The 23,579-nt window shown below is 37.7% G+C and overlaps 2 non-coding genes across 2 annotated transcripts; one reads left to right on the forward strand and one right to left on the reverse strand.

The window, feature by feature from the left end:
- Positions 1–1,189: 1,189 nt before the first annotated feature.
- Positions 1,190–1,297, reverse strand: LOC130948164 (small nucleolar RNA R71). Its single transcript, XR_009072952.1, has one exon. It is a non-coding gene; the product is annotated as a small nucleolar RNA R71 (small nucleolar RNA).
- An 11,475-nt stretch (positions 1,298–12,772) lies between these two features.
- On the forward strand, positions 12,773–12,880 carry LOC130947785 (small nucleolar RNA R71). Its single transcript, XR_009072806.1, has one exon. It is a non-coding gene; the product is annotated as a small nucleolar RNA R71 (small nucleolar RNA).
- Positions 12,881–23,579: the final 10,699 nt, after the last annotated feature.

A 23,579-nucleotide genomic window follows, 5' to 3' on the forward strand; every position in this document is an offset into this window, starting at 1 on the left:
CAAATCTTTTTCAAATCAAATCTTTTCACTCAAATGTTTTCAAAATCAATTTCTTTCCTTTTTCAAAGATACTTACTAACAATTAATGATTTGATTGAACATTTTTTGCCTTTTCTATTGAGGAAGGTTTTATGTTTGAATCATATCTTTTCTTGTTAGGCAAGTCACTAATTTTCCAAATCAAATCTTTTAAAATAATTTTCAAAACATATCTTTTAAAATGGTTTTCAAATCATATCTTCTCAATCACATCTTTTTAAGACAATAACCTTTCAATCATATTTTTTTATCATATCTTTTTCAAATTAGTTTTCAATCAAATCTTTTTAGTTTCTAATTTCAAAATCTTTTTCAAAAATCACTTGATTTCTCTTCCACTTTCAATTTTCGAAAATTATCAATCAAATTTTCAAAATGTTTTCAAAATCTTCTAATTGAATTTTCGAAAATCCTCTTCCCTCCTTCCCACATCCTTCTATTTGTGGAGTACCACTCCTTCTAAATGCACAAATTCGAACCTTATCTAATTAAAGTTCGAATTCTTCTTCTCCTTCTTCTTTCTATTTCTCTTTTCCTCTGACATTTCAAGGAATCTCTATACTGTGACATAGAGGATTCCACATTTTCTTTTTCTCTTCTCTTTCATATGAGCAGGAGCAGAGACAAAGGCATTCTTGTTGAAGCTGACCCTGAACCTGAGAGAACCTTGAAGCGAAAGCTAAGAGAAGCCAAAGCACAACTCTCTTTAGAGGACCTGACCGAATTCTTCAAAGAAGAAGAACCCATGGCAGCCGAAAACAACAACAATGCCAACAATGCAAGGAAGGTGCTGGGTGACTTCACTGCACCTACTCCTGATTTTTATGGGAGAAGCATCTCTATCCCTGCCATTGGAGCAAACAACTTTGAGCTTAAGCCTCAATTAGTTTCTCTAATGCAACAGAATTGCAAGTTCCATGGACTTCCAATGGAAGATCCTCATCAGTTTTTAGCTGAATTCTTGCAAATCTGTGACACAGTCAAGACTAATGGGGTTAACCCTGAGGTCTATAGACTGATGCTATTCCCTTTTGCTGTAAGGGACAGAGCTAGAATATGGTTGGATTCTCAACCTAAAGAAAGCCTGGACTCTTGGGAAAAGCTAGTCAATGCCTTCTTGGCAAAGTTCTTTCCACCACAAAGATGGAGTAAGCTTAGAGTGGAAGTCCAAACCTTCAGACAGAAGGATGGAGAATCCCTCTATGAAGCTTGGGAAAGATACAAACAATTAATCAAAAGATGTCCTTCAGACATGCTTTCTGAATGGAGCATCATAGGTATTTTCTATGATGGTCTCTCTGAACTATCTAAGATGTCCTTGGATAGCTCTGCTGGAGGATCTCTTCATCTGAAGAAGACGCCTGCAGAAGCTCAAGAATTGATTGAAATGGTTGCAAATAACCAATTCATGTACACTTCTGAAAGAAATCCTGTGAACAATGGGACTAGTCAGAAGAAAGGAGTTCTTGAGATTGGCACTCTGAATGCCATATTGGCTCAGAACAAGATATTGACTCAACAAGTCAATTTGATTTCTCAAAGTCTGTCTGGAATGCAAAATGCACCAAACAGTACAAAGGATGCTTCATCTGAGGAAGAAGCTTATGATCCTGAGAACCCTTCAATGGAAGAGGTGAATTACATGGGAGAACCCTATGGAAACACCTATAATTCTTCATGGAGAAATCACCCAAATCTCTCATGGAAGAATCAAGAGAGACCTCAACAAGGTTTCAATAACAATAATGGTGGAAGAAACAGGTTTAGCAATGGCAAGCCTTTTCCATCATCTTCTCAGTAACAGACAGAGAGTTCTAAGCAGAATACTTCTGACTTAGCAACAATGGTCTCTGATCTAATAAAGACCACTCAAAGTTTCATGAATGAAACAAGGTCCTCCATCAGAAATTTGGAAGGACAAGTGGGTCAGCTGAGCAAGAAAGTTACTGAACTCCCTCCTAGTACTCTCCCAAGTAATACAGAAGAAAATCCAAAAGGAGAGTGCAAGGCCATCAACATGGCCGAATATGGAGAGGAAAGAGAGGAAGAAGACGCCACTGAGAAAGACCCCAGTGGGCGTGCACCACTCTCCTCTGAGTTCCTCAATGAGGAACCTTGGGAATCTGAGGCTCAAAATGAGACCATAGAGATTCCATTGGACTTACTTCTGCCATTCATGAGCTCTGATGAGTATTCTTCCTCTGAAGAGGATGAGTATGTCACTGAAGAGCAAGTTGCTAAATACCTTGGAGCAATCATGAAACTAAATGACAAGTTATTTGGAAATGAGACTTGGGAGGATGAACCTCCCTTGCTCACCAAAGAACTGGATGACTTGTCTAGGCAGAAATTACCTCAAAAGAGACAAGATCCTGGAAAGTTTTCCATACCTTGTACCATAGGCACCATGACCTTCAAGAAGGCCCTGTGTGACTTAGGGTCAAGTGTGAACCTCATGCCTCTCTCTGTAATGGAGAAGCTAGGGATCTTTGAGGTACAAGCTGCAAGAATCTCATTGGAGATGGCAGACAACTCAAGAAAACAAGCTCATGGACTTGTAGAGAATGTTTTGGTAAAAATTGGAGACCATTACATTCCCACTGATTTTATAGTCCTAGAGACTGGGAAGTGCATGGATGAATCCATCATCCTTGGCAGACCCTTCCTAGCCACAGCAAAGGCTGTGATTGATGTTGACAGAGGAGAGTTAATCATTCAAGTGAATGAAAAATCCTTGGTGTTTAAGGCCCAAGGATATCCCTCTGTCATCATGGAGAGGAAGCATGAAGAGCTCCTCTCAAAACAGAGCCAAACAGAGCCCCCACAGTCAAACTCTAAGTTTGGTGTTGGGAGGCTACAACCAAACTCTAAGTTTGGTGTTGAAACCCCACATTCAAACTCTAAGTTTGGTGTTGGGAGGTTTCAACACGGTTCTGAGCATTTCTGAGGCTCCATGAGAGCCCTCTGTCAAGCTAATGACATTAAAGAAGCGCTTGTTGGGAGGCAACCCAATGTTTTATAATTAATTATTTTCTTTTGTTATTTTATCTTTTTTGTAGGTTGATGATCATAAGAAGTCACAAAAACAATGAAAAAAGCAAAAACAGAATAAAAAACAAAAAAAAGCACACCCTGGAGGAGAAGAAACTGGCGTTCAAACGCCAGTAATGCTAGCTGTTGGGCGTTTAACGCCCAGTCTGGCACCATTCTGGGCGTTTAACGCCAGAAAGGGGCACCAGACTGGCGTTAAACGCCAGTAAAGGGCAAGAACCTGGCGTTAAACGCCAGGAATGGGCACCAGCCCAGCGTTTAACGCCAGAAATGGCTCAAAACGTGATTTTGAGCAACATTTGGTGCAGGGATGACTTTTCCTTGACACTACAGGATCTGTGGACCCCACAGGACCCTACCATCACTCTCTCTCTCTTCCCCCATTCACCAATCACCTCAACACCTCTTCCCCAAAAAAACCCCTCACCTATCAAATCCCATCTTTCTCTTCACCACTCACATCCATCCTTCATAAAACCCCACCAACCTCACCCTTCAAATTCAAACCACTTTCCCTCCCAAACCCACCCATAATGGCCGAACCTTTACCCCCTCTCTCCTATAAATACCCTTCTTCAACTCTTCATTTTCACACAACCTAAACACCCTTTCCTACCCTTCTTGGCCGAACACACTACCATCTCCCTTCTTCATCATTTCTTCTTCTTCTACTCTCTTCTTTCTTCTTTTGCTCGAGGACGAGCAAACATTTTAAGTTTGGTGTGGTAAAAGCGTTGCTTTTTCGTTTTTCCATAACCATTTATGGCATCCAAGGCCGGAGAAACCTCTAGAAAGAGGAAAGGGAAGGCAAAAGCTTCCACCTCCGAGTCATGGGAGATGGATAGATTCCTCTCAAGGGTGCATCAAGACCACTTCTATGAAGTTGTGGCCTTGAAGAAGGTGATCTCCGAGGTCCCCTTTTCACTCAAAAAGGGTGAATATCCGGAGATCCGCCATGAGATCCGAAGAAGAGGTTGGGAAGTTCTTACCAACCCCATTCAACAAGTCGGAATCTTGATGGTTCAAGAGTTCTATGCCAATGCATGGATCACAAAGAACCATGACCAAAGTGTGAACCCGAATCCAAAGAATTATCTCACTATGGTTCGGGGGAAATACTTGGATTTTAGTCCGGAGAGTGTGAGGGTGGCGTTCAACTTGCCTATGATGCAAGGAGATGAGCATCCTTACACTAGAAGGGTCAACTTTGATCAAAGGTTGGACCAAGTCCTCACAGTCATATGTGAAGAGGGCGCACAATGGAAGCAAGATTCAAGAGGAAAGCCGGTCCAATTGAGAAGGCATGACCTCAAGCCCGTGGCTAGAGGATGGTTAGAGTTCATACAACGCTCTATCATCCCCACTAGCAACCGGTCCGAAGTTACCATAGACCGGGCCATCATGATCCATAGTATCATGATTGGAGAAGAAATAGAGGTTCATGAGGTTATAGCCCAAGAACTCTATAAGGTGGCGGACAAGACCTCCACCTTGGCAAGGTTAGCCTTTCCTCATCTCATTTGTCACCTCTGTTATTCAGTTGGAGTTGACATAGAGGGAGACATTCCCATTGATGAGGACAAGCCCATCACCAAGAAAAGGATGGAGTACACAAGAGATCTCACTTATCATGAGATCCCTGAGATTCCTCAAGGGATGAATTTTCCTCCACAAAACTATTGGGAGCAGCTAAACACCTCCCTAGGAGAACTAAGTTCCAACATGGGACAACTGAGGGTGGAGCATCAAGAACACTCCATCATCCTTCATGAAATTAGAGAAGATCAAAGAATCATGAGGGAGGAGCAACAAAGACAAGGAAGAGACATTGAGGAGCTCAAACACTCCATAGGATCTTCAAGAGCAAGAAAGAGCCGCCATCACTAAGGTGGACCCGTTCCTTGATTTCCTTGTTCTTTATTCTTCTGTTTTTCGATTTTTATGCTTTATGTTTATCCATGTTTGTGTCTTATGATCATTAGTGTCTTGGTGTCTATGCCTTAAAGTTATGAATGTCCTATGAATCCATCACCTTTCTTCAATAAAAACGTGCCTAATTGATAAAAGAAAGAATTGCATGAATTTTGAATTTTATAATAGTTTAATTATTTTGATGTGGTGGCAATATTTTTGCTCTCTGAATGTATGCTTAAACAGTGCATATGTCTTTTGAATTTGTGGTTCATGAATGTTGGCTCTTGAAAGAATGATGAAAAAGGAGACATGTTACTGAGGATCTGAAAAATCAATAAAATGATTCTTGAAGCAAGAAAAAGCATTTCAAAAAAAAAAAAACCGAAAAAAAAAGAGAAAGGAATAAGAGTTGTGATCCAAGGCAATAAGAGTGTGCTTAAGAACCCTGGATACCTCTAATTGGGGACTTTAGCAAAGCCGAGTCACAATCTGAAAAGGTTCACCCAATTATGTGTCTGTGGCATGTATGTATCCGGTGGTAATACTGGAAGACAGAGTGCTTTGGGCCACAGCCAAGACTCAATAAATAGCTATGTTCAAGAATCATCATACTTTACTAAGAGAATCATTAACACTATCTGGATTCTAAGTTCCTAAAGAAGCCAACCATTCTGGATTTCAAAGGATAGAGTGAGATGCCAAAACTGTTCGGAGGCAAAAAGTTAAAAGCCCCGCTCATCTGATTAATACTGATCTTCACAGATGTTTTTGGAGTTCATTGCATATTCTCTTCTTTTTATCTTATTTGATCTTCAGTTGCTTGGGGACAAGCAACAATTTAAGTTTGGTGTTGTGATGAGCGGATAATTTGTATACTTTTTGGCATTGCTTTTAGTATGTTTTTAGTATCTTTTAGTTAGTTTTTAGTATATTTTTATTAGTTTTTAGTTAAAATTCACTTTTCTGGACTTTACTATGAGTTTGTGTGTTTTTCTGTGATTTCAGGTATTTTCTGGCTGAAATTGAGGGACCTGAGCAAAAATCTGATCCAGAGACTCAAAAGGACTGCAGATGCTGTTGGATTCTGACCTCCCTGCACTCGAAGTGGATTTTTTGGAGCTACAGAAGCCCAATTGGCGCGCTCTCAACGGCGTTGGAAAGTAGACATCCTGGGCTTTCCAGCAATATATAATAGTTCATACTTTGCCCAAGATTTGATGGCCCAAACCGGCGTTCAAAGTCACCTCAAGAAATCCCAGCGTTAAACGCTGGAACTGGCACCCAAATGGGAGTTAAACGCCCAAACTGGCACCAAAGCTGGCGTTTAACTCCAAGAAGAGTCTCTACACGAAATTGCTTCATTGCTCAGCCCAAGCACACACCAAGTGGGCCCGGAAGAGGATTTTTATGTCATTTACTCATTTCTGTACACCCTAGGCTACTAGTTTCTTATAAGTAGGACCTTTTACTATTGTATAAAAATCTTTTGATCACTTTTAGATCTCTAGATCATCTTTGGACATTTTAGTTCTTAGATCATTGGGAGGCTGGCCATTCGGCCATGCCTAGACCTTATGCTTATGTATTTTCAACGGTGGAGTTTCTACACACCATAGATTAAGGTGTGGAGCTCTGCTGTACCTCGAGTATTAATGCAATTACTATTGTTCTTTCATTCAAATTCCGCTTGTTCTTTATCCAAGATATCACTTGTTCTTCAACATGATGAAGGTGATGATTGACGCCCATCACCATTCTCACTCATGAACAGAGTGACTGACAACCACTCTTGTTCTACAAGCATTTGAGGCTTGGTGAATATCTCTTGGATTCCTGATTGCACGATGCATGGTTGATCGCCTGACAACCGAGTGCTCGCCTGACAAACGAGCCAACCATTCCGTGAGATCAGAGTCTTCGTGGTATAGGCAAGAACTGATGGCAGCATTCAAGAGAATCCGGAAGGTCTAACCTTGTCTGTGGTATTCTGAGTAGGATTCAATGATTGAATGACTGTGACGTGCTTCAAACCTGTAACCTACTGGGCGTTAGTGACAGACGCAAAAGAGTTATTCTATTCCGGTAGGGGAGGGAACCGAACCGGTGATTGGCCGTACTGTGACAGAGTATTGAGCATTAGCTTTCACTGCGAGGATGGGAGGTAGCTGCTGACAACAGTGAGACCCTATACGAGCTTGCCATGGAAAGGAGTAAGAAGGGTTGGATGAAGACAGTAGGAAAGCAGAGAGACGGAAGGGAAGGCATCTTCATGCGCTTATCTGAAGTTCCTATCAATGAATTACATAAGTATCACTATCTTTATCTTTTATGTTATTTTCGTTCATCACCATATATATCTGAGTTTGCCTGACTAAGATTTACAAGATGACCATAGCTTGCTTCAAAACTAACAATCTCCGTGGGATCGACCCTTACTCACGTAAGGTTTATTACTTGGACGACCCAGTGCACTTGCTGGTTAGTTGTGCGAAGTTGTGTAATGCCATGGTATTGGGCTACCACGTTTTTGGAGCCATTACCAGGGATTATGAGAGTTGTGAAAAAGTATAGTTCACAATTTCGCGCACCACTACCTCCCATCCTCTCATTGGAAATGTTCAACGCACCCTGTCACGGCACGGCTATCCATCTGTCGGTTCTCAATCAGGCCGGAATAGAATCCAGTGATTCTTTTGCGTCTGTCACTAACGCCCCGCCCTCAGGAGTTTGAAGCACGTCACAGTCATTCAATCATTGAATCCTACTCAGAATACCACAGACAAGGTTAGACCTTCCGGATTCTCTTGAATGCCACCATCAGTTCTCGCCTATACCACGAAGATTCCGGTTAAAGAATCCAAGAGATAAACACTAGAGCCTTGGTTGCTTGTAGAACAGAAGTGGTTGTCAGTCACTTTGTTCATAAGTGAGAATGATGATGAGTGTCACGGATCATCACATTCATCAAGTTGAAGAACAAGTGATATCTTGGACAAAGAACAAGCGGATTTGAATAGAAGAACAATAGTAATTGCATTAATACTCGAGGTACAGCAGAGCTCCACACCTTAATCTATGGTGTGTAGAAACTCCACCATTGAAAATACATAAGAACAAAAGTGATCATTGGTTTCGGCCCCAGAGAGGGAACCAGAAGAACCAAGATCTGATCTAAGAACTAGATGTCCAAAGATGAAAAATACAATAGTAAAAGGTCCTATATATAGAGAACTAGTAGCCTAGGGTGTACAGAGATGAGTAAATGACATAAAAATCCACTTCCGGGCCCACTTGGTGTGTGCTTGGGCTGAGCAATGAAGCATTTTCGTGTAGAGACTCTTCTTGGAGTTAAACGCCAGCTTTTATGCCAGTTTGGGCGTTTAACTCCCATTTTGGTGCCAGTTCCGGCGTTTAACGCTGGAATTTCTGAGGGTGACTTTGAACGCCGGTTTGGGCCATCAAATCTTGGGCAAAGTATGGACTATCATATATTGCTGGAAAGCCCAGGATGTCTACTTTCCAACGCCGTTGAGAGCGCGCCAATTGGGCTTCTGTAGCTCCAGAAAATTCACTTCGAGTGCAGGGAGGTCAGAATCCAACAGCATCTGCAGTCCTTTTGAGTCTCTGAATCAGATTTTTGCTCAGATCCCTCAATTTCAGCCAGAAAATACCTGAAATCACAGAAAACACACAAACTCATAGTAAAGTCCAGAAAAGTGAATTTTAACTAAAAACTAATAAAATATACTAAAAACTCAACTAAATATACTAAAAACATACTAAAAACAATGCCAAAAAGCGTATAAATTATCCGCTCATCACAACACCAAACTTAAATTGTTGCTTGTCCCCAAGCAACTGAAAATCAAATAAGATAAAAAGAAGAGAATATACTATAGACTCCAAATTATCAATGAAACTTAGCTCCAAATTAGATGAGCGGGACTAGTAGCTTTTTGCCTCCAAACAGTTTTGGCATCTCACTTTATCCTTTGAGATTCAGAATGATTGGCTTCTTTAGGAACTCAGAATCCAGATAGTGTTATTGATTCTCCTAGTTAAGTATGATGATTCTTGAACACAGCTACTCTATGAGTCTTGGCCGTGGCCCAAAGCACTCTGTCTTCCAGTATTACCACCGGATACATACATGCCACAGACACATAATTGGGTGAACCTTTTCAGATTGTGACTCAGCTTTGCTAGAGTCCCCAATTAGAGGTGTCCAGGGTTCTTAAGCACACTCTTTTTGCCTTGGATCACAACTTTCTTTCTTTCTTTTTCTTTCTTTTTCTTTTTTTCCCTTTTCTTTCGTTTTTCTCCTTCTCTTTTTTTTTCTTTTTTTTTCTTTTTTTGTATTCACTGCTTTTTCTTGCTTCAAGAATCATTTTTATGATTTTTCAGATCCTCAGTAACATGTCTCCTTTTTCATCATTCTTTCAAGAGCCAACAATTTTAACATTCATGAACCACAAATTCAAAAGACATATGCACTGTTCAAGCATACATTCAGAAAACAAAAAGTATTGTCACCACATCAAACTAATTAAGCTAGTTTTAAAGATGAATTTGAAATCCTGTACTTCTTGTTCTTTTGTGATAAAAAACAGTTTTCATTTAAGAGAGGTGATGGATTCATAGGATATTCATAACTTTAAGGCATAGACACTAAGACACTAATGATCATAAGACACAAACATAGACAAACATAAGCATAAAAATTTCGAAAAACAAGAAAATAAAGAACAAGGAGATTAAAGAACGGGTCCACCTTAGTGATGGCGGCTTGTTCTTCCTCTTGAAGGTCTTATGGAGTGCTTGAGCTCCTCAATGTCTCTTCCTTGTCTTTGTTGCTCCTCTCTCATGATTCTTTGATCTTCTCTAATTTTATGGAGGAGGATGGAATGTTCTTGGTGCTCCACCCTTAGTTGTCCCATGTTGGAACTCAATTCTCCTAGGGAGGTGTTAATTTGCTCCCAATAGTCTTGTGGAGGAAAGTGCATCCCTTGAGGCATCTCAGGGATCTCTTGATGAGTGGGATCTCTTGTTTGCTCCATCTTTTTCTTAGTGATGGGCTTGAGGTCATGCCTTCTCAGTTGAACCGGCTTCCTTCTTGAATCTCTCTTTCATTGAACGCCCTCTTCATAAATGTCTATGAGGACTTGGTCCAACCTTTGATCAAAGTTGACCCTTCTTCATGGCCACAACTTCATAGAAGTGGTCTTGATGCACCCTTGAGATGAATCTCTCCATCTCCCATGACTCGGAGGTGGAAGCTTTTGCCTTCCCTTTCCTCTTTCTAGAGGTTTCTCCGGCCTTGGATGCCATAAATGGTTATGGAAAAACAAAAAGCAATGCTTTTTCCACACCAAACTTAAAAGGTTTGCTCGTCCTCGAGCAAAAGAAGAAAGAAGAGAATAGAAGAAGAAGAAATGAGGAAGAAGGGAATGGCTTTGTGTTCGGCCATGTATGGGTGGGTTTGGGAGGGAAAGTGGTTTGAATTTGAAGGGTGAGGTAGGTGGGGTTTTATGAAGGATGGATGTGAGTGGTGAAGAGGTATTGAGGTGATTGGTGAATGGGTGAAGAAGAAGAGAGAGTGGTGGGGTTGGTGGGGATCCTGTGGGGTCCACAGATCCTGTGGTATCAAGGAAAAGTCATCCCTGCACCAAATGGCATTCAAAATCACGTTTTGAGCCATTTCTGGCGTTAAACGCCGGGCTGGTGCCCATTCCTGGCGTTTAACGCCAGGTTCTTGCCCTTTTCTGGCGTTTAACGCCAGTCTGGTGCCCCCTTTCTGGCGTTAAACGCCCAGAATGGTGCCAGACTGGGCGTTAAACGCCCAACTGCTAGCCTCACTGGCGTTTAAACGCCAGTGGGTTCTTCCTCCTGGGTGTGCTGTTTTTCTTCCTGTTTTTCATTCTGTTTTTGCTTTTTTCATTGATTTTGTGACTTCTCATGATCATCAACCTACAAAAAAGATAAAATAACAAAAGAAAATAGTTAATTATAAAACATTGGGTTGCCTCCCAACAAGCGCTTCTTTAATGTCATTAGCTTGACAGAGGACTCTCATGGAGCCTCACAAAAGATCAGAGCAATGTTGGAACCTCCCAACACCAAACTTAGAGTTTGAATGTGGGGGTTCAACACCAAACTTAGAGTTTGGTTGTGGCCTCCCAACACCAAACTTAGAGTTTGACTGTGGGGGCTCTGTTTGGCTCTGTTTTGAGAAAAGCTCTTCATGCTTCCTCTCCATGGTGACAGAGGGATATCCTTGGGCCTTAAACACCAAGGATTCTTCATTCACTTGAATGATTAGCTCTCCTCTATCAACATCAATCACAGCCTTTGCTGTGGCTAGGAAGGGTCTGCCAAGGATGATGGATTCATCCATGCACTTCCCAGTCTCTAGGACTATGAAATCAGTAGGGATGTAATGGTCTTCAACTTTTACCAGAACATCCTCTACAAGTCCATAAGCTTGTTTTCTTGAGTTGTCTGCCATCTCTAGTGAGATTTTTGCAGCTTGTACCTCAAAGATCCCCAGCTTCTCCATTACAGAGAGGGGCATGAGGTTTACACTTGACCCTAAGTCACACAAGGCCTTCTTGAAGGTCATGGTGCCTATGGTACAAGGTATTGAAAACTTCCCAGGATCCTGCCTCTTTTGAGGCAGTTTCTGCCTAGACAAGTCATCCAGTTCTTTGGTGAGCAAAGGGGGTTTATCCACCCAAGTCTCATTTTCAAATAACTTGTCATTTAGCTTCATGATTGCTCCAAGGTATTTAGCAACTTGCTCTTCAGTGACATACTCATCCTCTTCAGAGGAAGAATACTCATCAGAGCTCATGAATGGCAGAAGTAATTCCAATGGAATCTCTATGGTCTCATTTTGAGCCTCAGATTCCCATGGTTCCTCATTGGGGAACTCATTGGAGGCCAGTGGACATCCAGTGAGGCCTTTCTCAGTGGTGTTCACTGCCTCTTCTTCCTCCCAGAATTCGGCCATGTTAATGGCCTTGCACTCTTCTTTTGGATTTTCTTCAGTATTGCTTGGGAGAGTACTAGGAGGGAGTTCAGTAACTTTCTTGCTCAGCTGACCCACTTGTCCTTCCAAATTTCTGATGGAGGACCTTGTTTCAGTCATGAAACTTTGAGTGGTTTTGATTAGATCAGAGACCATGGTTGCTAAGTCAGAGGTATTCTGCTTAGAACTCTCTATCTGTTGCTGAGAAGATGATGGAAAAGGCTTGCCATTGCTAAACCTGTTTCTTCCACCATTATTGTTGTTGAAACCTTGTTGAGGTCTCTCTTGATTCTTCCATGAGAAATTTGGGTGATTTCTCCATGAAGAATTATAGGTGTTTCCATAGGGTTCTCCTAGGTAATTCACCTCTTCCATTGAAGGGTTCTCAGGATCATAAGCTTCTTCTTCAGATGAAGCATCCTTAGTACTGCTTGGTGCATTTTGCATTCCAGACAGACTTTGAGAAATCAAATTGACTTGTTGAGTCAATATCTTGTTCTGAGCCAGTATGGCATTCAGAGCATCAATCTCAAGAACTCCTTTCTTCTGACTAGTCCCATTGTTCACAGGATTCCTTTCAGAAGTGTACATGAATTGGTTATTTGCAACCATTTCAATGAGCTCTTGAGCTTCTGTAGGCGTCTTCTTCAGATGAAGAGATCCTCCAGCAGAGCTATCCAAAGACATCTTGGACAGTTCAGAGAGACCATCATAGAAAATACCTATGATGCTCCATTCAGAAAGCATGTTTGAGGGACACTTTTTGATTAATTGTTTGTATCTTTCCCAAGCTTCATAGAGGGATTCTCCATCCTTCTGTCTGAAGGTTTGGACTTCCACTCTAAGCTTACTCAATTTTTGAGGTGGAAAGAACTTTGCCAAGAAGGCATTGACTAGCTTTTCCCAAGAATCCAGGCTTTCTTTAGGTTGAGAGTCCAACCATGTTCTAGCTCTGTCTCTTACAGCAAAAGGGAATAGCATCAGTCTGTAGACCTTAGGGTCAACCCCATTAGTCTTGACTGTGTCACAGATTTGCAAGAATTCAGCTAAAAACTGATGAGGATCTTCCAATGGAAGTCCATGGAACTTGCAATTCTGTTGCATTAGAGAAACTAATTGAGGCTTAAGCTCAAAGTTGTTTGCTCCAATGGCAGGGATAGAGATGCTTCTCCCATAGAAGTCGGGAGTAGGTGCAGTAAAGTCACCCAGCACCTTCCTTGCATTGTTGGCATTGTTGTTGTTTTCGGCTGCCATGGGTTCTTCTTCTTTGAAGAATTCGGTCAGGTCCTCAACAGAGAGTTGTGCCTTAGCTTCTCTTAGCTTTCGCTTCAAGGTCCTTTCAGGTTCAGGGTCAGCTTCAACAAGAATGCCTTTGTCTTTGTTCCTGCTCATATGAAAGAGAAGAGAACAAGAAAATGTGGAATCCTCTATGTCATAGTTATAGAGATTCCTTGAGGTGTCAGAGGAAAAGAAAAATGGAAGACAGAGGTAGAAAATTCGAACTTATCAAAGAAGATGGAGTTCGAATTTTGCATTAAGGGATAATGTTAGTCCAGAAATAGAAGGATGTGAGAAGGAGGGAAGTAATTTTCGAAAATTAAGTAAAAGATTTTAAAATATTTTGAAAAACACTGATTAATTTTCGAAAATAAAAGTGGGGAAGAAATTAAGTGATTTTTTGAAAAAGAATTTGAAATTAGAAATAAAAAAGATTTGATTGAAAACTTATTTTGAAAAAGATGTGATTAAAAAGATATGATTGAAAAGATTTGATTTGAAAACAATTTTAAAAGATATGTTTTGAAAACAATTTTAAAAAGATTTGATTTTAAAAGTTAATGACTTGCCTAACAAGAAAAAATATGATTCAAACATTAAACCTCTCTCAACAGAAAAGGCAACATACTTAAAATGTTCAATCAAATCATTAATTGTTAGGAAGTATCTTTGAAAAAGGAAAGAAATTGATTTTGAAAACATTTGATTGAAAAGATATGATTTGAAAAAGATTTGATGTTGAAAAACTTTGAAAACTTGAAAAAAAATTGATTTGAAAAACAAAATCTTCCCCCTAGCACCATCCCGGCGTTAAACGCCCAGAATGGTATACATTCTGGCGTTTAACGCCCAAAATGCTACCTCTTTGGGCGTTAAACGCCCAACCAGGTACCCTGGCTGGCGTTTAAACGCCAGTCTGTCTTCTTCACTGGGCATTTTTGAATGCTCAGCTTTTTCTGTGTAATTCCTCTGCAGTATGTTTTGAATCTTCAATTCTTTGTATTATTGACTTGAAAAGACACAAATTAAAAATATTTTTGGATTTTTAGTAATTAAAATGTAACAAGAAACAAATAACAATGCATGCAAGACACCAAACTTAGCAGTTTGTATACTACTGACACTAATGAGAATGCATATGAGATACACAAAACACTCAAGTCAAGAGAGTTTAAAGATTAGAGTAAGAAATCATCAATAACATCTTGAAGATCCTTAAGACACATGAATGAATGCATGCAATTGACACCAAACTTAAAATGAGACTCTAGACTCAGACAGGAAACATAAAATATTTTTGGTTTTTATGATTTTGTAATTTTTTTGTGCTTTTTCAAAAATTATATGGAAAAGAAAAATAAAGGTATCAAAATTCTTAATGAGAATTCCAGGAATCATGCAATGTTAGTCTAAAGCTTTAGTCTAAAGGAATTAGACATAGCTAGCTAAGCTTCAGCAGGACATTGCATTCAAGAGCTAAATTGATGATGATCAATCAGCTTTGGTGATGATAAGAACATCACCTTGAAACACTAGAATTCATTCTTAAGAACTCTGAAAAAAAAAATACCTAATCTAAGCAACAAGATGAACCGTCAGTTGTCCAAACTGAACAATCCCCGGCAACGGCGCCAAAAACTTGGTGCACGAAATTGTGATCACTACAACTTCGCACAACTAACCAGCAAGTGCACTGGGTCGTCCAAGTAATACCTTACGTGAGTAAGGGTCGATCCCACGGAGATTGTTGGTATGAAGCAAGCTATGGTCACCTTGTAAATCTCAGTCAGGCAGACTCAATTGGGTATAGTGATAAACGAATAAAGCATAAAGATAAAGATAGAGATACTTATGTATATCATTGGTAAGAGCTTCAGATAAGCGAATGAAGATGCCTTCCCTTCCGTCTCTCTGCTTTCCTACTGTCTTCATCCAATCCTTCTTACTCCTTTCCATGGCAAGCTTATGCAAGGGTTTCACCGTTGTCAGTGGCTACCTCCCATCCTCTCATTGGAAATGTTCAACGCACCCTGTCACGGCACGGCTATCCATCTGTCGGTTCTCAATCAGGCCGGAATAGAATCCAGTGATTCTTTTGCGTCTGTCACTAACGCCCCGCCCTCAGGAGTTTGAAGCACGTCACAGTCATTCAATCATTGAATCCTACTCAGAATACCACAGACAAGGTTAGACCTTCCGGATTCTCTTGAATGCCGCCATCAGTTCTCGCCTATACCACGAAGATTCCGGTTAAAGAATCCAAGAGATAAACACTAGAGCCTTGGTTGCTTGTAGAACAGAAGTGGTTGTCAGTCACTTTGTTCATAAGTGAGAATGATGATGAGTGTCACGGATCATCACATTCATCAAGTTGAAGAACAAGTGATATCTTGGACAAAGAACAAGCGGATTTGAATAGAAGAACAATAGTAATTACATTAATACTCGAGGTACAGCAGAGCTCCACACCTTAATCTATGGTGTGTAGAAACTCCACCATTGAAAATACATAAGAACAAAAGTGATCATTGGTTTCGGCCCCAGAGAGGGAACCAGAAGAACCAAGATCTGATCTAAGAACTAGATGTCCAAAGATGAAAAATACAATAGTAAAAGGTCCTATATATAGAGAACTAGTAGCCTAGGGTGTACAGAGATGAGTAAATGACATAAAAATCCACTTCCGGGCCCACTTGGTGTGTGCTTGGGCTGAGCAATGAAGCATTTTCGTGTAGAGACTCTTCTTGGAGTTAAACGCCAGCTTTTATGCCAGTTTGGGCGTTTAACTCCCATTTTGGTGCCAGTTCCGGCGTTTAACGCTGGAATTTCTGAGGGTGACTTTGAACGCCGGTTTGGGCCATCAAATCTTGGGCAAAGTATGGACTATCATATATTGCTGGAAAGCCCAGGATGTCTACTTTCCAACGCCGTTGAGAGCGCGCCAATTGGGCTTCTGTAGCTCCAGAAAATCCACTTCGAGTGCAGGGAGGTCAGAATCCAACAGCATCTGCAGTCCTTTTGAGTCTCTGAATCAGATTTTTGCTCAGATCCCTCAATTTCAGCCAGAAAATACCTGAAATCACAGAAACACACACAAACTCATAGTAAAGTCCAGAAAAGTAAATTTTAACTAAAAACTAATAAAAATATACTAAAAACTCAACTAAATATACTAAAAACATACTAAAAACAATGCCAAAAAGCGTATAAATTATCCGCTCATCAGTTGACAATCTAACTCATGAGGGTAAGGGTTTTGCTTTTGTATGTAGGGAGGGCATGGTGTATAGAATTGGTGACTATAAAGGTAAGTGTTTGGGTTCCATTGGGGTGCATGGTGGTGATGGTGCGGGAAAGTCATAAAGAAAATATAAAAAAAACCTACTAATAAAAGCAACCAAACAACTAAAAAGTGCTATTTACACTATTAACATATTCATAGCAACCAAAAGATAGCACTCAATTGCGCAATTTCCCAGCAACGGCGCCAAATTTGATGATGCCCAAAAGCCTAGATTTGGATTTTTACACTAAAAATAGAATTTGTCCGTTGTAAGTATAGTCCAAACCCGACAATTAAATACCAATCAAATGTTAAATTCAAATCAATTCTAAACCGAGATTAAGAGTATTTCAACCTCAGGTCGTTCTCCCTAGGAATCAATTGAAAGTGTCATACCTTTGGTTGTTAATGAGAAAAAGAGGTTTTGAGATCAAGAAATGAAAGATTAAAAGAACTAAGAGATGATCAAAATGGAAATTTAATGCAAGGAAAAAGGAAACAAGATCAAAACTTAGTGAAAATCCTATAAATGCATAAAGAGCCTTGACTTGGGAAATGAGAATCTAAGAGATCCTATCATTGCCATAACTGAAAATTATGATGAGTCAATCTCGCCTTGTTAACCCCAAACATCGAGGAGTAAGTCAAGTAAGCATAATTGACTTTAATCCATAAGTCCTAGCTAACTTACCAAACTAGTTGATAAAAAGCTAGCGTCAATGGAAACAAGAGTCAACTAACTACCCAAGAATTATCACTAAATGTCGACATCATGACTCTAGTATCCTAGGAACTCAATCCCAAGCCAAGGTGTGAAAATCTACTCCACCTTACCAAGTGGCATTTTTACAAACACTTGGTGGGCACAAGACCAAAACATGAGAAATTACAAGGAAAATTAGAAAACTATAACCAACTGTCAACAAAACTAAACATAAACAAGCAATCAAGCATAAAGAAAGCATGAAACATAAAATTCATTGATCAAAATTTCAAGAAACACAAAATTGCAAATATGAACAAAGTAACTTGAACTAAGAGGGAATGAAAGTAAAAGTGCTATAATTAAAGAGGAAATTGAGAATACTTACAATTAAAGAAGCAAAATCCAAAATTAAAGCTTGCTATAAAATGCTACAATGGAAATGAAAATAAAACCCTAAGAGAGCAATCTACTCTACACTACTCCTACTCCTAATTACTATGTAAGACTATGTCTAAGTCCTAATACTCCCTAATGCCTTCATATGCCTTGAATCCCCCTTCATAGCATCCAAATTCAGCCTTAAGCCTTCCAAAATGGGCTAAAAGGCCTAAGAAATCGCGAAGCACGTGTTTCATTAATGAAACACGTGCAGGGTTCTGTGCGTACGACAGATGTGTGCATACGCATATTTTGCTGAATGGAGACCTGTGCGTACACACAGGGGGTTGTCTGCACGCACACTTCGCTGTGTGTGCTTTTTCTTGTTTTCTTCATATTTTCTCCCTTGTACATGCTTTCTTCTACTTTTGGCTATCCATTCTTGCCTCTATGACCTGAAATCACTCAACAAACAAGTCATGGCATCGAATGGCATGAAAGTGGAATTAAATTGCTCTATTTAAGCACAAAATTGTATGTTTTCACATTTAATATCATATTAGGGACAAAGAACAAAAGTATGCTATTTGGGTGCTTAAGTGTGAGTTTTTGTGCTAGAATTCATCCAAATTGAGTCAAAATATATCATCAAATATAGACTCATCAGCAATGGATGCCAGAGGCGACTATTGCAAGAAACATGTGCAGCTGCTGCAAATCGAGCCACAGATAGAAGAAAAGAAGTAGGGGAACATTGCTTCGGGGTCAGGGCTAGCAAATGCAGCGTCAATTGAAGCTCATGGAGTAAGGATTAGGGTTAAAAAGATTCGGGGGGCTCATGGAGCAATGGATTTCATAGTAAAATTAGACAAAAATCAATTAGCTAAGATAAAAATTGGACTTGTAACTAACACAATTAGCTAGTATAGTTAGACAAAATTTAATAACTCACCTCGTTTTGCTGCTCCAGTAATGTAAAAAAATGAAATCAATGACCCAAGAGAAAAAAGACAAAATAAGAAAGTGAATACTCAAACAAACAAAGAAAGGAAGAAAGAGCAAAACCAGTGATGGATGGTGACGGCGAAAGGCTGGCGGCGACATAGATTGCAGGCGACAGAAGTAGGACGCTTATGCATCTACAGTAGATTCGAACAACGCACACGTAGAACGAGATGGCGAGCAGATCTAGAGGAAGAGACAAAACAGAGGAGCTCGACAAGGTCGAATCCGATAACGACTAGGGACAATGGCGAGAGAAGTTGAGGAATGAGCAGAAGTGAAAAATAGAATGAAACAGAAAAAAGGACAAGTTGAGGCCAAACCCTTGATGGATTAAAAGAGTCAGGTTAGCAACGGGTTTGTCAAAATCGCTACAAATCGAATCATATAGCTGCTCTTCTTAAAACCACAGTCAGAATTACCGTTAAATTGGTAAATTGTGGCGGCTGTCAAAACAGACACTAATAATTTGCTGCTATCTTCCGCTTTTGTTGTAGTGGTATTATATCAACAAACTCTGACGTCATTAACAATAGAAGTGATGGAATGACTAATAAGATTAATTTAAAATATTTAAAGGACAAATTTAATTAAAAAATCTTTCAGTTACTAAATTACAAAACGAGTGATCTTTCATGAATTAATTTGACCATTTACTCTTTAAAGTACTAAACTATATTTTACACATTAATTTTAAAATACTAATTTACAGTTATAGATTATTTGAAATTCTTTGATTGCATTAAAAATTATAAATATTAATTTAATATTAAAATAAAATTATTCTTTAAAAAATATTAAAATACCCTTTTAGAATAAAAATTTAAATACTCTTTCAGAATAAATATATTTTAATTATAATAAAATTATAAATTTAAACTTAAAAAAATACTAAAATATTCTTGTAATAAATTTTTATAAGAACACAACAAGGTCTGAATGTTACTAAAAATACTAAAGTAATTTTATAAGAACTAATTTGTATTATTTAATTGTATTAGGAATTAAAAATTTAAAATAATTTTAAAAACATTAAAATACTCTTATATTTAATTTTTAAGATATTAAAATAGTCTTTTAGTATTAATCTTGGAGATAATAATAATACTCATTTTTGTTTTTATCTTTCAGTCTTTCTCTCAGTATTAGTCTATCATCCAAACACAATGTAATAATTTTATTTATATTTAAGAAGCTACGTTTAGCTTTAGATATAGATAAATAACTAATGAGATCATCATCATCATTATTATTATTATTATTATTATTATTATTATTATTATTATTATTATTATTATTATTATTATGTTTGTTTACTTTTTACGTAAGTATATTTATTTTTTTAATTAAATTTATATAATACAATTTTTTTATAATTATGTTTATATTTAGGATAAAATACATAATTAAATTAAACCCAAAATAATATTACACAATTCACCCAAAAAGAGAAATACATGGATCACCCAAGTGCATATTTTTATATAAATCGAATGAGATGTCTTCGATTTATAAATCTTCATAGTAAATTTGAATTACCAAGACGAATACAAATCGAAGTAGTTAGAGTCGATCTATGCATACATGTCAGCCACCCAATAAATCGAATCAGTTACAATGAAAATTTACAAATTGAATGTATCTCATTTGATTTATATAAAAATATGCACTTGGGTGATTTGTGTAACGTTTTTCTTTTTGGGTGAATTGTGTAATATTGTTTTAGGTTTGGTTTAATTATGCATTTTATCCTTATATTTAATAGTATAATTTTGTTTCACACAAAATAAAATTATTATATATTTGTTTGTTTTTTAAGTGAGTATATATGTTTTTTTAATTAAATTTATATAATACAAAATCTTTTATCATTGTCTTCATATTTAATGTTATAATTTTGTTTCGCACAAAATAAAATTATTATATATTTGTTTGCTTTATATATATATATATATATATATATATATATATATATATATATATTAAATTTATATAACACAAAATCTTTTATCATTGTGTTTATATTTAATATTATAATTTTTTTACAAAAAATAAAATTTATTTAAATTTTAATATTATATACATAATATATATTTAATATTTTTTTTAAGATTCTAATATATCTTTTTTTTCTGAATTTGGTGTATAAATTTTTAACTTATTTCTTATGTATTATTTATTTTAATTCTAAAGCCTAGTAATTTATTTTTTGTACAGACATGTTATAATTAATAATCAGGTTACCTTTTTTAAATCCAGACCATTCAAATAAAATATAATAAATGAAAAGTTCTTATTTAACAAACTAACAAGGTGTGCAGCACTCCATACTTAACAAGGAGCGTTTAAGGATAAGCCGAAAATTGATATGTAAAATTTCCGTTTTAAACTTAGTTTTTTAATGTTTATTTTATTATAACACATTTATTATCTTGATGAAAGATTTATTATTATTATTATTACTTAATTTTTAAAATAATAATAAGAAGAAGAAGGAGGAGGAGGAAGATAAAGTATATTTTTTGTCCTTCAAGTTTGCTAAAAATTTAAAAAATATACCTAAGTTTTGATTTGTTTCAATTTTATCCCTAAAATCTTCTATTTGCATCAATTTTACCTTTTTTACTAATTTTTTGATAATTACTATTTTTCTTTTCAAATATACTCCTCCCTTGTACCTATCATCATCATCATCATAATCCCTCCCCCTCTCTCTCTCTCTTTCTCTCTCTCTCTCTCTCTCTCTCTCTCTCTCTCTCTCTCTCTCTCTCTCTCTCTCTCTCTCTCTCTCTCTCTCTCTCTTCGTCTTCAAAATCATATCCTCCATTATCATCGAGCAACCACTATCAACCTCCTTCTTCATCATCATCATCGGCCATATCTCTCTTTCTTCTTTTTCCTCCGACTCTCCTTCTCCACTCTTTCAACTCAAACTCCAAAAAGCCGCCACCACCACCACCACCAAGACGAAGACCTTCACTCTTTGTTGAGAGATGACCCAATCGAAATATGCACATATTTGTGGGTCGAATCCTTTTCCTTTTCAAATCACTACAACTTCTCCAACTTCACTGGTTTTCTCTCCAAATTTGATCTTTGGATCCTTGCCTACCAGCGTTCCTGTGCCTATGCCACTGGCACCTTCCCTCCCGCAATGCCATCTACTCCCACCATCTCCAAAATCTTCTCTCTCCAAAACGCCGTTGTTTGTGGTCATTTCAGATGGAATGATAAGGCCTAGCAGTTCCTCCTCGCTCCTAACGACAAGTCCTTCTTAAAACCCATCTCAAACGCAAACTTGTGAAGTTTGTGAACTCGTCTAAGCCCTATTTCTAGGACCGAGTGGTTCAGGAGGTTCTCTTGATGATCCTTGAGCCTGTTTTTGAGTCCAGGTTTTCGCCTTCTGACCAGGAAGAAGTGCACACATTGTGATTCGAATAATTAGGAGTAAGTTTGCAGGATACTTGTGGTTTCTGAAAGGCAATTTACATGAGATTATTGATAGTGTGAATCAGAATGTGGTAATGATGTGTTTTGAAAAATGTACAAAAGATAGGAAACTGGGTTTGCTAATAGAGAAGGAGGAAGAGTGATGGCTTCGACGGTGCTGGGTTTGCGTGAAGAAAAATAAAAAGGATGGTGGTTATCGAGAATGGAGCTCAATGGAGATGGTGGTGATGGAGATGGAGAGTCGAAGAAGAAAGGAGAAAGGGTTTGGCCGGCGATGATGAAGGAGAAGGTTGACAGTGGTTGCTCAATAATAATGATGGTGGTGGAGATGACGATGATGATGAAAAGAGAGAAAAAGAGAGAGAGAGAGAGACAAAGGATTGTGATGATGATGATGATGATAGGCATAAGGAGGGGTATATTTAAAAAGAAAAATATTAATATAATTATCAAAAAATTAGTAATAAGGATAAAATTGACGCAAATAGAAAATTTGAATGACAGAACTAAAACAAATCAAAACTTATGAATATTTTTAAAATTTTTAGCAAACTTCAGAAACAAAAGTATAATTTACCTTAATATGATGATGATGATGATGATGATGATGATGGAAAAATTTCAAGTGTACCAGAAATACCGATGTTCCAATTATTTTAACCATTGATTTCAATTAATATATATTATATATATTTTTTATAATTTAGATTAATGGTTAAAATAACTGGAACACCGGTATTTCCGATACACTTGAAATTCTTCCAACAATATTAATAGCTTCGCTTCTTCTAATCTGCATCATGCTTATACGATACTATTTTTACTTTATTTTACTGCATTTTTATATTAATATTGTAGTTATGAATTTTAGTGAAATCCCAGGCTTCCTGGAGCACAAAAGGAACATGCTTGCTGGAGCATGGCACACTTGCGGAGCACAGGAACATGCGGTACACGAGTATTGAAGTACGGTAGAGTTACAGAATGCTGGAGTATCATAGGTTCGCCCGCACTTGCGATCCAAACAATTTGGTTGGGCCGATTTCACCAAATTTGACTGATTTTCTCTGGATAAGAACCTGAATCAATTCTGATTTTGGACCGAATCGATTGAGGGTCTCATTCACTGATTTTTCAACCGAACTGACTTATTCGATCTAAATTTTACAACTATAATTCTAATAAATATATAATAATTTAATTTTTTGATATATAATTTTATACGATAAAAAAATTGATATTTTTTCCCTTCTACGATAGGAATACAACATGTAAAAATGTCACTAATATGTTATGATTAGCCACATAATTATAGTATAGAAATTAGAAAGTATTCCATAACCAGCATAAGCTTTTAAATGAATGACACATGACAAGATTAATCCAAAAACTTGGTTATTTTAAAACATATGAAAAAGATAAAATTATGTTATTATTTGTTATTATCTGAA

This window comes from Arachis stenosperma, chromosome 1 (genome assembly GCF_014773155.1).
Source record: "Arachis stenosperma cultivar V10309 chromosome 1, arast.V10309.gnm1.PFL2, whole genome shotgun sequence".
In the NCBI taxonomy this organism is placed as follows: domain Eukaryota; kingdom Viridiplantae; phylum Streptophyta; class Magnoliopsida; order Fabales; family Fabaceae; genus Arachis; species Arachis stenosperma.